Raw genomic sequence first — 6000 nt, forward strand, 5'->3', positions numbered from 1 at the left:
TGATTTCATGTTTTCCTCATCTAAATTAGATGCTCTATATCACGATCATGTTTGTTCAGAGCGTGTTGTCCATGGTCGCATGTCGTTGCATGCTGTACCCTTTATGTTGTAATGCTTCATCACTTTCATTTACTGCTTTCATGATGTATAACTTTCTCTTTATAGTTTTTAGGAGTATGACGTTTTGGTAAATCCATGTCTATGCTTGGTAAACTTAAAATGCCTCAAAATATACTATATAAGTAGATGCAACTAGACATCAATTCTTCCTACTTGGAGTTATAAGCTATTTAAGTCGTTGCATTGACTTTCATCTAGTCTATAACATTACTTTCAACATTGCTTCCTAACTCTCTTTCGAAAATCTCAATGCCCCCATTTTCTAAAAATTTATTCTCAAACGGGGTTAGAGGTTTGTGTATACAATGTCAAGCTAGATGTGACACAAATTTGAATTGGCTGAATCCCTTGGTGATAAGAGTGAGTGTAGCATAATCGCTTGTAAATGTCACAAAAAAAGTGTGATTGTGGCACTCAGTGCCATGTTTTTCTTGGCAAGATGTCATGTTCATATTTCCATATTTTTCTTATCTAGATGAAATGCCCTCCATCATGTTATTTCAGGATGTATGCCATGTTTTATCAAGTTACCCTGCCCCATGTTATTTTAGGCTTGTCCTACTCATATTTTAGGATGTCCTGGCCACGTTTTTCACACGATGACATGTTCACGTTCATGATGTTCACTTGACATCTGACCTTTTAAATTTTTCATCGGGAGTAGCCTAGGGACATATCAGGGACAACTACCAAATAGACCATGTGCCATGACTCATGACTACAAGCCAAGAAACCATGCCAATTTCTTAATTAGAATAAAGGAGTACTCTACCTAAACATCCACCATAGATATGATTAAGAGCGTACAAGTAGGCTACTTGTTGAGTCTTATACTCACTTTATGTACTCCATAAGGTAACTAAGAGCTGATTAATGATAGTAGCCGATTTGGAGTTGGAGCCATGGAGATCCGAATGTAGGGAACCAGAACCTCCATTATTATTATGATGTTAATCATTGTTATTTTTGTTGACCGACATGTTTAAATTAAACTTTATTTTAGACTTCGCGAGTATAATCTATTTGTGCTTTTATGTTTTAAATTTTTCTTTGTTAAATTTTATCACCTTTATCATTGTTGATTTAGCCCCAGTCATGGTTCATACTTTGAGAACCTTCGAAAGTTGGATCGTGACAAATTGGTATCAGAGCAACATTGTTCTAGGTTATGTAGATTGAGTCATCTCATCTTTATGGTCCAACTCGAGAAACACACTACCGTGACCGCGTAAGTAAACCTCTAAGGCTCCAAATATGTTTGGAAGCAAATTCAAGTATGCATTAAGTTTTATAAGCTATGGTTGTAGGGTTGCTTATTTAAGATAGACCTACAATGACACACCTAGTGCTTATGGACAAGAATGTTAGATAAAAGCTATGGTTTAATGTTTGGAAGCAAATTTCGTTAGTTGTTTTGACTTTTAAATGTCTGAATTAACTCTCCCCGTTTAATGGAAGAGCTAATTTTTGCACTTTGGCCTGGCGGAAGGTTTGTGACACTACTGCTAAATGTAGAATAGGTTTGCTATTTAAATACGTGAAACTTAATCAAATAACAATCCTGAGTCTTCAAGCAAATATTCTCTCTCCTTTGTTTTTCGTTATTTTTTTTCTTCGAAGAAGTTTTCCTGGGTCGATTTTTCTCTGTCGACATTTTTCTCTCAATCGCCAGAAGTCGACAAGTGGTATCAGAGCCTGGTTTAATCCATCAGTGGTATATCATTGCGGAGGAGCCAACTTTGGTTAGAGTGTCGACCTAACAACACGCAAGTCTCAGGTTCAAGTAGAAGAAAATGCAAAGCACGAAAATACACACATCATAGGGTCCGTTGGCCATGGAAGTCTCGCGGTCTCACGGGCGCACGCGCGGGAAAGACAACCTTCAAGAGAAAGGAGTCCCCACTGATGGCGGGGTCGGCCATGGAAGTCTCGCGGTCTCACCGACGCATGCACGAGAAAGACGACCTTCAAGAGAAAGGAGTCCACTGATGGTGGGTCGATCCAGTGCTCGAATTGTGGGAAGAGGAATTAAGGAGAAGGTCGAGAAGGCCCATGTCATGTGGCTCAATTCGAGGATATGAGCCAATTCAACTGAAGGAGGAGCGATTGTTCCCTCAGATCGGCGAGAGGGACGAGCAGCAAGAGCACCCGACGATATTCTCATTCTCGACACAGGGGCAACAAACCTCAGAGGGACGAGCAGCAAGAGCACCCGACGATATTCTCATTCTCGACACACAGGGGCAACAAACCATATTCTCATTCTCTGAGATCGATTTGGGGATTCGCGAGTCGGTGAAATTTGGGCGACGATTTTGTCGTCGAGATCAAAGGGCGCGGTGTCACGGTCATGCTCGTCCAAGGCGTGTTGCCCACGGCCACAAGCCCAACCCTTTATGTCTTTTCATAAGGAAGTATGACGTTTCAGAAATATCATGTTTAGGCCTGTCAGACATGAAATGCCTCAGAATGTACTATAGGGGGATACGACTAGTTGAGTTGTCAACTTCTCCCTACCCAAGGTTATATAATGTGAGCCGTTGTTATTTCTCTTTTGCTTGCTTATATAACGTCTCTTTAAAAAATCTCTCTTTCGAAAATCTCTCTCTGTCCTCGTTTTCTAAAACCTTCTCTTAAAACCGAGGCCAGAGGCTCGAGCATATGTTGCTTGGCCGTAGGCGACGCAAGAACGAATTGGCTTAGTTCACTTGTCGATGGAAAGTGAGTGCCGCACAATCGCAAGTCTGCTGCCATCAAAAGTGCGATTGTGACTAGTGGTATTAGAGCTACTATAGGTGATCCTTCCTAGGATTGGCAAACTACTATAGGCGGTTCGTCGAAGGGTTTTCATAGCGAGCCGCCCTATTAACAGAGCTCCTGAAGAAAGACCACCCTTGGTCGTTGTCAAATAAATGTCAAATGGCCTTTGAAGATCTGAAGGCAACCATGACGATGGGTCCTGTCCTCGGGTTAGTAGATGTTACAAAGCCATTTGAAATAGAGACAGATGCTTCCGACTTTGCCCTAGGCGGTGTCCTTATTCAAGAAGGCCATCCCATCGCTTATGAAAGTCGAAAGCTTAACGATGCTGAATGGAGATACACCGTCTCCGAAAAAGAAATGCTGGCTGTGGTCCATTGCCTACGAGTCTGGAGACAGTACCTCTTGGGTTCACAGTTCATAGTGAAGACGGAGAACAACACCATTTGCCACTTCTTCGATCAACCAAAATTGATGGCAAAACAAGCCCGGTGGCAGGAGTCATTGGCAGAATTCGACTTCAAATTCGAACACAAGGCAGGAAAGAGTAATCAAGCAGCCGATGCGCTGAGTCGGAAGGGCGAACATGCGGCCCTGTGCATGTTAGCCCATATTCATTCAAGTAAGATCGATGGATCGATGTGCGACATCATCAAAGAACATTTACATAAAGACCCATCTACCAAATCCGTTGTCGAACTAGCTAAAGCTGGAAAGACACGACAATTTTGGGTCGAGGGATACCTTCTAATGACTAAAGAAAATAGATTATACGTCCCAAGAACGGGAGAACTGAGGATGAAGCTCATTCAGGAATGTCATGATACCTTATGGGCAAGACACCCTGGGTGGCAAAGAACATATGTCCTAATAAAAAAGGGGTACTTCTGTCCGAATATGCGGAACGATATCATGCAGTACACCAAGACGTGCCTCATCTGCCAACAGGACAAAGTCGAGAAAGCCAAAGTCTCCGGACTCTTGGAACCTCTACTAGTGCCAACAAGGCCTTGGGAAAGTGTCTTTGGACTTCATAACACACCTCCCAAAAGTCGGAGAATATGACGCCATCTTGGTTATCGTAGATCGGTTCTCGAAATATGCGACGTTTGTCCCCACTCCCAAATTATGCTTGGTTGAACTAACAGCCCTACTATTTTTCAAACATGTTGTCAAGTTATGGGGCATTTCGTCGAGCATCATCAGTGATAGGGATGGTAGATTCATTGGCACATTCTGGACCGAATTATTCGCCTTCTTGGGAACGACTTTAAACATCTCTTCGAACTATCATCCTCAAACCGATGGATAGATGGAACAGTTCAACTGCTTGCTCGAAGAATACTTACGTCACTTCGTCGACGCTCGCCAGAAGAACTGGATACAACTGCTAGATGTTGCCCAATTCTGTTTCAATTGTCAAACGAGCTTGTCTACGAGGAAGAGTCCCTTCGAAATTGTAAGTAGACGACAACCGACCTTACCACATATTATTGATCATTCTTATGCAGGGAAAAACCCTCAAGCTTAAAACTTCACAAGAGAATGGAAGCAGACAACAGATATAGCCCAGACATATTTAGAGAAAGCTTCCAAGCATATGAAGAAGTGGGCGGACAAGAAGCGTCGCCCCCTCCAATTCCGAGCAGGAGATCATGTCCTCATCAAGTTGAGACTAGAACAGATCAGATTTCGTAGCCAAAAAGACCAGCGACTAGTTCAAAAATATGAAGGCCCGATTGAAGTCCTTAAAAATATCGGGGCTACCTCCTACAGAGTTGCGCTACCCACATGGATGAAAATCCACCCAGTAATTCATGTGAGCAACTTGAAGCCTTATCACCCTGACCCGGACGACGACCAGCAAAATGTAATTACGAGACCGAGCATCGATCTGAAACAAAGAGACAACAAAAAAATAGAGGAGATCCTAGCCGACAGGGTTAGGAAGATAGGAAGACCTATACGGACGATTCGTGAATTCCTTGTCAAATGGAAGAATCTCCCTACGGAGGAAACCAGCTGGGAACGTGCCGAAGATTTGGACTCCGCCACCACCCACATCGCCAGGTTTGAAAGTAGTCGGTTGATAGAGACGTCCACCAATTAGGTGGGGGAGGGTGTCACGGTCATGCTCGTCCAAGGCGTGTTGCCCATGGCCGCATGCCCATGACAAGCCCAACCCTTTATGTCTTATCATATTCTAGTGTTTTACTTTTGTATTTCTAGGAAGTATGACATTTTAAAAATATCATGTCTAGGTCCATGAGACATGAAATTCCTCAGAATGTACTATAGGGGGATACGACTAGTTGTCAACTTCTCCCTACCCAAGGTTATATACTGTGAAATGTTGTTATTTCTCTCTTGTTTGCTATATAACGTCTCTTTAAAAAATCTCTCTTTCGAAAATCTCTCTCTGTCCTCGTTTCCTAAAACCTTCTCTTAAAATCAAGATCAGAGGCTCGAGCATACGTAGCTTGGCCGTAGGCGACGCAAGAACGAATTGGCTTAGCTCACTTGTCGTTGGAAAGTGAGTGCCGCACAATCGCAAGTCCGTTGCCATCAAAAGTGCAATTGTGACACGCGGCACCATCCTATTCGTCGGTAAGGGAGGCGAGCACCGCAAGTTGACTGGCGTCTACTTCATCCCGGGCTCAAGGCTAACCTTGTGAGCCTGGGTCAACTCGATGAGGCCGGTTGACACATTTTCATTGAGCGTGGACTACTCAAGGTCTACGATGGTCAACGACGGCTACTCAAGAAAGTTCGGCGCACGACAAACCGCCTTTACATCCTGGAGTTGGAGATAGAACAACCAGTCAGCCTCTAGGTCAGGACCGAAGAAGTATCTTGGAGGTGGCATTCACGGTATGGGCATGTATGGGCACCTAAACTTTCCTACTCTAGAAAAACTACAGAAGGAGGAGATGGTGCATGGTTTGCCAACAATCAAAGGCGTGAACAAGCTATGCGACGGGTGCCTCATCGGCAAACAGAGGCGCATTCCCTTTCCGTCTCGACATTTTCATCGAGCGTGGGCTACTCAAGGTCTGCGATGATCGATGATGGTTGCTCACGCAAGTTCAGTGCACGGCAAACCGCCTTTACATCCTGGAG

The sequence above is a fragment of the Cucurbita pepo genome, chromosome 1 (assembly GCF_057944985.1).
Source record: "Cucurbita pepo subsp. pepo isolate OVF chromosome 1, ASM5794498v1, whole genome shotgun sequence".
Taxonomy (NCBI): domain Eukaryota; kingdom Viridiplantae; phylum Streptophyta; class Magnoliopsida; order Cucurbitales; family Cucurbitaceae; genus Cucurbita; species Cucurbita pepo.